Source organism: Lolium rigidum, chromosome 4, assembly GCF_022539505.1.
Source record: "Lolium rigidum isolate FL_2022 chromosome 4, APGP_CSIRO_Lrig_0.1, whole genome shotgun sequence".
In the NCBI taxonomy this organism is placed as follows: domain Eukaryota; kingdom Viridiplantae; phylum Streptophyta; class Magnoliopsida; order Poales; family Poaceae; genus Lolium; species Lolium rigidum.
In genome coordinates, this window is record NC_061511.1 from 41,315,844 (window position 1) to 41,329,294 (window position 13,451).

Genomic DNA, 13,451 nt, shown 5'->3' on the forward strand with positions numbered 1-13,451 from the left:
ATTTCGAGTCATTAACGGACGCGTTACTCAGCCGTTTTGCCTTCCGGTTTTTCTGGATCGTGGCTGTGCCGACTCGTACGTGGGCTGCGTCCCACGACCTTCTTGAACCGCACTATATAAGCGCGGACACAAACCCTATCCTGAACTAGACGCATACGCAACTACCCGTTTCCAGTTCATTGCGCCGCCGCCTTCGTCTTCCTCATCCCGTCCTTCGACGTGCACCGACTGCCGGAACAGTAGGCCTCCGGAATCCTGTCTCTCGTGAACCTGTACGGGTGAGGGGCAATCAGGTTTTTGGGGAGCGCTCCGGCGTGACTACTGGCATCACGACATCGTCATCGGACGACGAGTTTCTCCACACCGACAACTTCTTCCCGGACCTCAGCGACTTCTTCGACAACCTCAACATGGGCGATAACGACGCTCGCTGCGAAGTATGTGATCTTGTCGTTTCTCTTTCGGTTTCGTTAGAGTTTCTTCTTCTAGTTTGTGTGGCGGATGCGATCGGTTTATCTTGTTTAGATGTGATCTGTTCATCTACCTTACTAGTCTGCATGATTAGTTTATTTGTTAATTTCGTAGTCATGATTTATCATTTACTAGTACGGATTATTTCATATGAATATTTGCTTATATTTCCAACAATCCAAAAACCTGATTATAGGCAAATCAATTCAAGCAGCGTTGCTGCCGCTACTCGACCTCCCCTCTTTGATGGTATGCATTACAAGAGGTGGCGCACAAAGGCAGTTCTATGGTTTACAAACCTAGGCTGTTTTAGCGCCACAGATGCTAGACTCGAGGGGCCTCTCCTCGTAGAGGAGCAGGAAAAGTTTGAGAAGGTCGACGCCATGTTTAAGGCGGCCTTGTTCAGCATTCTTGGGGACAACATTGTTGACCCGTACATGGCTTTCGACCATGGTAAAGATGCGTGGGATGCGCTCGAGGCCAAATTTGGGGTCTCGGACGCCGGCACCGAACCGTATGTCATGGAGCAATACTATGACTACAGGATGACTGATGAGCGCTCCGTGGTTGAGCAGGCTCATGAGATTCAGTCCCTTGCCAAAGAACTCGAGCAGTTTAAGTGTACCTTACCGGACAAATTTGCCGCCGGTGGCATTATTGCCAAGCTTCCTCCCTCGTGGAGGAACTTTGCTACTTCTCTGAAACATAAGAGACAAGAGTTTTCCGTTTCGGATCTCATTGGCTCGCTTCATGTGGAAGAGAAGGCGAGAGCAAAGGACACACGCGCTCGTAGTTTTGAGGGAGGTTCTAGTGCCAATGTGGTACAAAAGAAGAACTTTCAATCCCACAAGTCCAAGAATAAGAACAATGGAAAAGGCAAGTTTGATGAAAAGAACAAAGCCTCCAACTCAACCAACTTCAAGAGGAAGACTCCTTATAAGAAGAAAGGGAACTGCCATGTTTGTGGCGCTCCCGGACATTGGGCTCCCGATTGCCCGAACGCCATGATCGGCGTGGGAACAGCGGCAAGTCCGCAAATGTTGTTATTGGTGTTGATACCGAGCTGAAGGACGTTGGGTACGGTATTTCTCCTACTGTCCTTTCAGTATGTAATTCTCCTGATTGGTGGATAGACACCGGAGCCAATACACATGTATGTTCTGATGTCTCTATGTTTTCTTCTTATCAGGTCGCAAGGACTTCCTCCGTGCTGATGGGAAACGGCTCACGTGCTTCTGTTCATGGTGTTGGTACGGTGGATCTGAAGTTTACTTCGGGAAAGACCATCCAGCTGAAGAATGTGCAGCATGTTCCCTCCATCAATAAGAATCTCGTTAGCGGATCGCTTTTATGTCGAGATGGTTTTAAGTTGGTTTTTGAGTCTAATAAAGTTGTAATTTCCAAGTGTGGACAATTTGTTGGAAAGGGTTATGTGTGCGGAGGCTTGTTCCGCTTATCTTTGTCAGACTTATGTACTCAAATTATTAATCACGTTTGCAATGATAGTGAGTCCGATATTTGGCATTCACGACGTTGTCACATTAATTTTGGGTGCAAGACGCGGCTAGCGAATATGAATATAATTCCGAAATTTGCTATTGTCAAGAAATCCAAGTGCCAAGTATGTGTGCAAGCTAAGCAACCACGTAAGTCTCACAACACTGCGGAGGCAAGAGACTTGGCACCGTTGGAGCTTATACATTCAGATCTTTGTGAAATGAATGGTGAATTGACAAAAGGAGGAAAAAGATACTTCATGACTTTAATTGATGACTCTACTCGATATTGTTATGTGTACCTCCTGAAATCTAAAGATGAAGCTCTTAATCACTTCAAAATCTTTAAAGCTGAAGCAGAAAACCAACTTGATTGAAAGATCAAGCGGCTAAGGTCTGATCGTGGTGGAGAGTATTTTTCCAACGAGTTTGATTCTTTTTGTGCGGACCATGGTATTATCCATGAGAGGACGCCTCCCTACTCACCTCAGTCAAATGGGGTGGCCGAAAGAAAGAACCGTACTCTAACTGATTTGGTTAACGCCATGTTAGATACATCGGATCTCTCCAAGGCATGGTGGGGGGAGGCGATATTGACTGCATGTCATGTCCTAAACCGTGTCCCCACAAAGAATAAAACCATTACCCCGTTTGAGGAATGGGAAAGGAAAAGGCTGAAACTCTCTTACCTACGAACTTGGGGCTGTATGGCGAAAGTAAATGTGCCAATACCCAAGAAGCGCAAGCTTGGACCAAAAACCGTGGATTGTGTTCTTCTGGGATATGCATTTCATAGCATTGGCTACATATTTTTGATAGTAAAATCTGAGGTATCCGACATGCATGTTGGTACAATTATGGAGTCGAATGATGCGACTTTCTTTGAGGACATCTTTCCTATGAAAGAAACGTCTAGCTCATCAATTCAGGAGATGCCTAGTTCATCTACTCGGGAATTATTTCCTGAACCTACCATGGCTATAGAACACTTTGACAATCCTGTAGAGGATGACAATGAAGCTCCCAAAAGGAGCAAGAGACAGAGGACTGCAAAGTCCTTTGGTCATGATTTCATTGTGTACCTCGTGGATGATACTCCCACTTCTATTTCGAAGCATATGCATCTCGGGATGCCGACTACCGGAAGGAAGCCGTCCGTAGCGAGATGGATTCCATCTTAGCTAATGGAACCTGGGAGGTTACTGATCGTCCTTATGGGTGCAAACCTGTAGGATGCAAGTGGGTGTTCAAGAAAAAGCTTAAGCCCGATGGTACTATTGAAAAGTACAAGGCACGTCTTGTGGCCAAGGGTTATACCCAGAAAGAAGGTGAAGATTTCTTTGATACATACTCACCTGTTACCAGATTGACCACCATTCGAGTGCTACTATCCTTGGCTGCCTCACATGGTCTTCTCGTTCATCAAATGGATGTTAAGACTGCTTTCCTAAATGGAGAGCTTGAAGAGGAAATTTATATGGAGCAGCCTGATGGATTTGTAGTAGATGGCCAAGAAGGAAAAGTGTGTAAACTACTGAAATCTTTATATGGGCTTAAGCAAGCGCCTAAGCAGTAGCATGAGAAGTTTGAAAGAACTTTAACCGCTGAAGGCTTTGTTGTAAACGAAGCTGACAAGTGTGTATACTATCGCCATGGTGGGGGCGAGGGAGTTATTCTTTGTCTCTATGTCGATGACATACTGATATTCGAGACCAGCCTTACTGTGATTAAGGAGGTCAAGGAGTTTCTATCTCGTTGTTTTGAGATGAAGGACTTGGGAGTAGCTGATGTGATCTTAAACATTAAGTCGCTGAAGGATGACAATGGTGGGATTACTTTGCTTCAGTCCCACTATGTGGAAAAGATCCTAAGTCGCTTCGGGTATAGCGACTGCAAATCTTCTCCAACGCCCTATGATCCTAGTGTGATAATTCGTAAGAATAAAAGAATTGCTAGAGATCAATTGCGATACTCGCAAATCGTTGGCTCGCTTATGTATTTAGCCAGCGCCACGAGGCCTGACATCTCCTTTGCTGTAAGTAAACTCAGCCGTTTTGTGTCTAGACCTGGAGATGTTCATTGGCATGCTCTTGAGAGAGTTTTGCGCTATTTGAAAGGCACTGCGAGTTATGGCATTCACTATACAGGGTATCCAAGAGTACTTGAGGGTTATAGTGATGCAAATTGGATATCTGACGCTGATGAGACTAAGGCCACAAGTGGTTATTTGTTTACACTTGGAGGTGGCGCTGTTTCCTGGAAGTCTTGCAAGCAGACCATCATTACGAGGTCAACTATGGAAGCAGAACTCACAGCATTAGACACAGCCACTGTTGAAGCAGAGTGGCTTCGTGAGCTCTTGATGGACTTACCTGTGGTTGAGAAACCAATACCCGCTATTCCTATGAACTGTGATCATCAAAGTAAACAGTTCTAAGGATAATATGAAGTCATCAAGGCATGTGAAGAGGAGACTGAAAACTGTCAGGAAAATGAGAAACTCCGGAGTTATAGCGTTGGATTATATCCATACGTCTAGAAACCTGGCAGACCCCTTCACAAAGGGACTATCACGAAATGTGATAGAAAATGCATCGAGGGAGATGGGTATGAGACCCACACTATGAGCTGCCCACGGTGGTAACCTACTCTATGTGATCGGATATCCCGTGAATTAGAGCCGGGAGACAAGCTGTTGGTTAGCTGGGAGGAGAGTATATATCCCTATAGCAATTTTACCACTCCGTAAGATGCAATACTCTCCTAATCTGCATGGCAGGTTGATAATTATCTTAATGTGTTCTAAGTGGCTTATTTTAGCAAAGATGTTGTCCTGCAGAACATCTTTTGAAGAACACACCTATATGAGTCTGATTGTTAAACGTCGCAATCTATGAGAGTTGGGTGTTCTCTAGTAAACTCATGAAAGGCCCTGGAGTATGACGTATAAGCTCCAAACCGCGAGGAAGTCTCGCGGTAGCCTAGTATCGGTCTAGGCTTTGTATGAAGCTAGTGCGCAGAAAACTTGTAGTTCAAGGCATAGTCCACTATCCAAGTTGCAATCTAGTGTAATATGAAGCTTAAGTGGAAGTTCAACTTAACAGTTGCTAGCGCGTAGTTGACGTGGGCGTAGTAGCTTCCTTGTGACGGTAAAGCACTCGTCCGTTGGGAACCCCAAGAGGAAGGTATGATGTCGTATAGCAGCAAGTTTTCCCTCAGTAAGAAACCAAGGTTTAATCGAACCAGTAGGAGTCAAGAAGCACGTTGAAGGTTGATGGTGATGGAGTGTAGTGCGGCGCAACACCAGGGATTCCGGTGCCAACGTGGAACCTGCACAACACAACCAAAGTACTTTGCCCCAACGAAACAGTGAGGTTGTCAATCTCACCGGCTTGCTGTAACAAAGGATTAGATGTATAGTGTGGATGGTGATTGTTTGCAGAGAACAATAGAAACAGTATTGCAGTAGATTGTATTCGATGTAAAAGAATGGACCGGGGTCCACAGTTCACTAGAGGTGTCTCTCCCATAAGAAATAGCATATTGGGTAAACAAATTACAGTTGGGCAATTGACAAATAGAGAGGGCATGACAATGCACATACATGACATGATGAGTATTGTGAGATTTAATTGGGCATTACGACAAAGTACATAGACCGCTATCCAAAGCATGCATCTATGCCTAAAAAGTCCACTTTCAGGTTATCATCCGAACCCCTTCCGGTATTAAGTTGTAAACAACGAGACAATTGCATTAAGTATGGTGCGTAATGTAATCAATAACTATATCCTCAAACATAGCATCAATGTTTTATCCCTAGTGGCAACAAGCACATCCATAATCTTAGAGGTTGCTCGTCACTCCCGCATTCACGGAGACATGAACCCACTATCGAGCATAAATACTCCCTCTTGGAGTTACAAGCAATGACTTGGCCGAGCCTCTACTAGCAACGGAGAGCATGCAAGATCATAAACAACACATAGATAGATTGATAATCAACATAACATAGTATTCTCTATTCATCGGATCCCAACAAACACACATGTAGCATTACGGATAGATGATCTTGATCATGATAGGCAGCTCACAAGATCGGACAATGAAGCACAATGGGGAGAAGACAACCATCTAGCTACTGCTATGGACCCATAGTCCAGGGGTGAACTACTCACTCATCAATCCGGAGGCGACCATGGCGGTGTAGAGTCCTCCGGGAGATGATTCCCCTCTCCGGCAGGGTGCCGGAGGTGATCTCCGAATCCCCCGAGATGGGATTGGCGGCGGCAGCGTCTCAGTATGTTTTCTCGTATCGTGGCTCTCGGTACTGGAAGTTTCGCGACGAAGGCTTTAAGTAGGCGAAGGAATTAGGTCAGGGGGGCTCACGAGGGGCCCACACCACCAGGCGGCGCGGGCCCCCCCTTGGCCGCGCCGCCTTAGTGTGGCGCCACCTCGTGGCCCCACTTCGTATCTCCTCAGGTGTTCTGGAAGCTTCGTGGAAAAATAGGAACCTGGGCTTTGATTTCGTCCAATTCCGAGAATATTTCCTTACTAGGATTTCTGAAACCAAAAACAGCAGAAAACAAAGAATCGGCTCTTCGGCATCTCGTTAATAGGTTAGTGCCGGAAAATGCATAATAATGACATATAATGTGTATAAAACATGTGAGTATCATCATAAAAGTAGCATGGAACATAAGAAATTATAGATACGTTTGAGACGTATCAAGCATCCCCAAGCTTAGTTCCTACTCGTCCCGAGTAGGTAAACGATAACAAAGATAATTTCTTAGTGACAATGCTACCAACATAATCTTGATCATACTATTGTAAGCATATGTAATGAATGCAGCGATCGAAACAATGGTAAATGACATGAGTAAACAACTGAATCATAAAGCAAAGACTTTTCATTAATAGTACTTAAAGACAAGCATCAATAAGTCTTGCATAAGATTTAACTCATAAAGCAATAATTCAAAGTAGAAAGTATTGAAGCAACACAAAGGAAGATAAAGTTTCAGCGGTTGCTTTCAACTTGTAACATGTATATCTCATGGATATTGTCAACATAGAGTAATATAACATGTGCAATATGCAAGTATGTAGGAATCAATGCACAGTTTACACAAGTGTTTGCTTCTTAAGGTGGAGAGAAATAGGTGAACTGACTCAACATAAAAGTAAAAGAATGGTCCTCCAAAGAGGAAAGCATCGATTGCTATATTTGTGCTAGAGCTTTTATTTTGAAAACAAGAAACAATTTTGTCAACGGTAGTAATAAAGCATATGAGTTATGTAAATTATATCCTATAAGTTGCAAGCCTCATGCATAGTATACTAATAGTGCCCGCACCTTGTCCTAATTAGCTTGGATTTACATGGATTATCATAGCGTAGCACATGTTTCAACCAAGTGTCACAAAGGGGTACCTCTATGCCGCCTGTACAAAGGTCTAAGGAGAAAGCTCGCATTGGATTTCTCGCTTTTGGTTATTCTCAACTTAGACATCCATACCGGGACAACATAGACAACAGATAATGGACTCCTCTTTAATGCATAAGCATTCAACAACAAATAATATTCTCATAAGAGATTGAGGTTTGTTGTCCAAACTGAAACTTCCATCATGGATCATGGCTTTAGTTAGCGGCCCAATGTTCTTCTCTAACAATATGCATACTCAAACCATTTGATCATGATAAATCACTCTTACTTCAGACAAGACGAACATGCATAGCAACTCACATGATATTCAACAAAGAAATAGTTGATGGCGTCCCCGAAACATGGTTATCGCACAACAAGCAACTTAATAAGAGATAAAGCTGCATAAGTACATATTCAATACCACAATAGTTTTTAAGCTATTTGTCCCATGAGCTATATATTGTAAAGGTAGAGAATGGAAATTTTAAAGGTAGCACTCAAGCAATATACTTTGGAATGGCGGAGAAATACCATGTGGTAGGTAGGTATGGTGGACACAAATGGCATAGTGGTTGGCTCAAGGATTTTGGATGCATGAGAAGTATTCCCTCTCGATACAAGGTTTAGGCTAGCAAGGTTATTTGAAACAAACACAAGGATGAACCGGTACAGCAAAACTCACATAAAAGACATATTGTAAACATTATAAGACACTATACCGTCTTCCTTGTTGTTCAAACTCAATACTAGAAATTATCTAGACCTTAGAGAAACCAAACATGCAAATCAGATTTTAGCATGCTCTATGTATTTCTTCATTAATAAGTGCAAAGTATATGATGCAAGAGCTTAAACATGAGCACAACAATTGCCAAGTATCACATTATTCATGGTGTTATACCAATTACCACATATATCATTTTCCAATTCCAACCATATAACAATTTAACGAAGAAGAAACTTCGCCATGAATACTATGAGTAAAGCCTAAGGACATACTTGTCCATATGCAACAGCGGAGCGTGTCTCTCTCCCATACAATGAATGCTAGGATCCATTTTATTCAAACAAAACAAAAACAAAAACAAACAGACGCTCCAAGCAAACTACATAAGATGTGACGGAATAAAAATATAGTTTCAGGGGAGGAACCTGATAATGTTGTCGATGAAGAAGGGGATGCCTTGGGCACCCCCAAGCTTAGACGCTTGAGTCTTCTTGATATATGCTGGGGTGAACCACTGGGGCATCCCCAAGCTTAGAGCTTTCACTCTCCTTGATCATGGTGTATATCATCCTCCTCTCTTGACCCTTGAAAACTTCCTCCACACCAAACTTAAAGCAACTCATTAGAGGGTTAGTGCACAATTAAAATTCACATATTCAGAGGTGACACAATCATTATTTATACTTCTGGACATTGCACAAAGCTACTGAAAGTCATTGGAACAAAGAAATCCATCTAACATAGCAAAACAGGCAATGCAAAATAAAAGGCAGAATCTGTCAAAACAGAACAGTTCGTAAAGACGAATTTCTAACAGGCACCAGACTTGCTCAAATGAAAAAACTTAAAACTAATGAAAGTTGCGTACATATCTGAGGATCACTCACGTAAATTGGCATAATTTTATGAGTTACCTACAGAGAATTAGACCCAGATTCGTGACAGCAAAGAAAACTGTTTCTGCGCAGTAATCCAAATCTAGTATCATACTTCTATTAGAGACTTTACTTGGCACAACAATGCAATAAAACTAAGATAAGGAGAGGTTGCTACAGTAGTAAACAACTTCCAAGACTCAAATATAAAATAAAAGTACTGTAGTAAAAACATGGGTTGTCTCCCATAAGCGCTTTTCTTTAACGCCTTTCAGCTAGGCGCAGAAAGTGTGTATCAAGTATTATCAAGAGGTGGAGCATTGACAGCAGTGTTCGGGGTTTTCTCAACTATGCATTGTATCTTATCTATGTAAGTTTCAGAGGCTCCCTTTTCATTAGTCTTGGGCTTGCTATTTTCGTCAAACAAATTTTCAGGAACAAGCCAAGCATAGTTATTTTCTAGTGCCTCACACATCCCTAAGAGCTTACAAGGTATTGATGTTTTAATATCCCCCTCATAATTAACTTGATTAGTGTACTTTTGTCTATCTTTTTCCATCTTTTCAAGGATACTAGCAAAGTTGGTATAGGAGCCAAGCATATTATATTTAATAAAAATCTTTCTAGCTTCTCTTGCAATACCCCCAAATTCTTTGAGAAGGGTTTCTAATACAAAATCTTTCTTTTCTCCTTCTTCCATATCACTTAGTGTAAGAAACATATGTTGAATCACGGGATTAAGATTAACAAATCTAGCTTCTAATGCGTGTACTAAAGAAGCAACAGCAATTTCATAAGTAGGAGCAAGTTCTACCAAGTGTCTATCTTCAAAATCTTCAACCGTACTAATATGAGTGAAAAAATCTTCTATATTATCTTTCCCAAGGATAGATCCTCGGCCTACCGGTACATCTTTTAGAATAAAATTAGGAGGAAACATGATGAGCTAAGTAAAGTAAATGCAAGTAACTAATTTTTTTTGTGTTTTTGATATAGCAAACAAGATAGCAAATAAAGTAAAACTAGCAACTAATTTTTTTGTGTTTTGATATAATTCAGCAAACAAAGTAGTAAATAAAATAAAGCAAGACAAAAACAAAGTAAAGAGATTGCGATGTGGAGACTCCCCTTGCAGCGTGTCTTGATCTCCCCGGCAACGGCGCCAGAAAATATGCTGCTAGCGCGTAGTTGACGTGGGCGTAGTAGCTTCCTTGTGACGGTAAAGCACTCGTCCGTTGGGAACCCCAAGAGGAAGGTATGATGTCGTATAGCAGCAAGTTTTCCCTCAGTAAGAAACCAAGGTTTAATCGAACCAGTAGGAGTCAAGAAGCACGTTGAAGGTTGATGGTGACGGAGTGTAGTGCGGCGCAACACCAGGGATTCCGGTGCCAACGTGGAACCTGCACAACACAACCAAAGTACTTTGCCCCAACGAAACAGTGAGGTTGTCAATCTCACCGGCTTGCTGTAACAAAGGATTAGATGTATAGTGTGGATGGTGATTGTTTGCGAGAGAACAGTAGAAACAGATATTGCAGTAGATTGTATTCGATGTAAAAGAATGGACCGGGGTCCACAGTTCACTAGAGGTGTCTCTCCCATAAGAAATAGCATATTGGGTAAACAAATTACAGTTGGGCAATTGACAAATAGAGAGGGCATGACAATGCACATACATGACATGATGAGTATTGTGAGATTTAATTAGGCATTACGACAAAGTACATAGACCGCTATCCAGCATGCATCTATGCCTAAAAAGTCCACTTTCAGGTTATCATCCGAACCCCTTCCGGTATTAAGTTGTAAACAACAGACAATTGCATTAAGTATGGTGCGTAATGTAATCAATAACTATATCCTCGAACATAGCATCAATGTTTTATCCCTAGTGGCAACAGCACATCCATAATCTTAGAGGTTGCTGTCACTCCCCCAGATTCACGGAGACATGAACCCACTATCGAGCATAAATACTCCCTCTTGGAGTTACAAGCAATGACTTGGCCAGAGCCTCTACTAGCAACGGAGAGCATGCAAGATCATAAACAACACATAGATAGATTGATAATCAACATAACATAGTATTCTCTATTCATCGGATCCCAACAAACACACATGTAGCATTACAGATAGATGATCTTGATCATGATAGGCAGCTCACAAGATCAGACAATGAAGCACAATGGGGAGAAGACAACCATCTAGCTACTGCTATGGACCCATAGTCCAGGGGTGAACTACTCATTCATCAATCCGGAGGCGGCTATGGCGGTGTAGAGTCCTCCGGGAGATGATTCCCCTCTCCGGCAGGGTGCCGGAGGTGATCTCCAGAATCCCCCGAGATGGGATTGGCGGCGGCGGCGTCTCAGTATGTTTTCTCGTATCGTGGCTCTCGGTACTGGAAGTTTCGCGACGAAGGCTTTAAGTAGGCGAAGGAATTAGGTCAGGGGGGCTCACGAGGGGCCCACACCACCAGGCGGCGCGGGCCCCCCCTTGGCCGCGCCGCCTTAGTGTGGCGACACCTCGTGGCCCCACTTCGTATCTCCTCAGGTGTTCTGGAAGCTTCGTGGAAAAATAGGAACCTGGACTTTGATTTCGTCCAATTCCAAGAATATTTCCTTACTAGGATTTCTGAAACAAAAAACAGCAGAAAACAGCAACTGGCTCTTCGGCATCTCGTTAATAGGTTAGTGCCGGAAAATGCATAATAATGACATATAATGTGTATAAAACATGTGAGTATCATCATAAAAGTAGCATGGAACATACGAAATTATAGATACGTTTGAGACGTATCAACAGTCTCCACGACATACCGGTATATAAAACAATGTTCTGGAAACATATTGATGAGATGTGCCAATGAGAGTTTGTGGGGGATTGCTGGAATTTGGGGCATTTGGCCTTTGGCCCATGGCCCATTATCAAATTCTGAAACTCACATGGCCCATTCCAATAATCAGTGGCAGCACTAGTGGGAGCTAAAGTTTAGTCCCACATTGCTAGTTGGGAGAGAGTTGGAGTGGTATATAAGGTGGGCTGTTCTAGTCCTAGTAAGTGAGTGAGAAGAGAGAGAGCCCTCGCGCACTCCTCCTCCTCCGCCGCCCGCCACGCCTCGTCACGACATGTCACGACGCGCCGCGGGTTGCGGGAATCTCGCCGAGCCGAGCTTATCTTTTTGCTGTTTGGGAAATTAATTGTGTAATCAATTTCGAGTCATTAACGGACGCGTTACTCAGCCGTTTTGCCTTCCGGTTTTTCTGGATCGTGGCTGTGCCGACTCGGACGTGGGCTGCGTCCCACGACCTTCCCGAACCGCACTACATAAGCGCGGAGTCCAACCCTACTCTGTACGAGACGCATACGCGACTACCTGTTTCCAGTTCATTGCGCCTCCGCCTTCGTCTTCCTCATCCCGTCCGTCGGCGTGCACCGACTGCCGGGACAGTAGGCCTCCGGAACCCTGCCTCTCGTGAACCTGTACGGGTGAGGGGCAATCAGGTTTTTGGGGAGCGCTCCGGCGCGACTACTGGCATCACGACGTCGTCATCGGACGACGAGTTTCTCCACACCGACAACTTCTTCCCGGACCTCAGCGACTTCTTCGACAACCTCAACATGGGCGACAACGACGCTGCTGCGAAGTATGTGATCTTGTCGTTTCTCTTTCAGTTTCTGTTAGAGTTTCTTCTTCTAGTTTGTGTGGCAGATGCGATCAGTTTATCTTGTTTAGATGTGATCTGTTCATCTACCTTACTAGTCTGCATGATTAGTTTATTTGTTAATTTCGTAGTCATGATTTATCATTTACTAGTACGGATTATTTCATATGAATATTTGCTTATATTTCCAACATGTTTCATACTCAGCTAGTAAGATCGTTGCACGTCTCTACCAAGACACAAACCAGAATATAAAAAAGTTCAGATGTCAAAAAATTAAAAGCAGAATTTATACACTACCTTGTGGTGAAGTTTGAAACAGAGACAACGCTACTTGTACACAAAGTTGTCTCGCACTCCAGCATGAGTCTTGCTATACGTACGACAAGTTATATACGATTCATGTACGACACAAATGATTATTGATCAGCCGTCCGTCAGTAGAAGCATCGTTAGATAGTCCATCGTACAAGAATCGGACACTATAAGTAATCTCTACTATATAAAAAGGAGGAACTGGTTCTGTTTCCTCCGATCAGAGGTTTCGTCAAGCATATTTTTAATAAGACTATTTTACCCTCCCACCAAACCGCTTAAAAAACTGTGGCACCACGTAAATTTCAATCACTTTCCAAAACAGTTGACGCCCAGCCTAAATCTCATTAACACACCATGTCCACACAGTCAATTCTCCGTCCCTGAATCTCGCTTGTCTTCCCGAGAGAACCCAAACCCCAAACCTTTCTATCGCGGCGGCTCGAGATCTTGCTCTACCATGGCGGA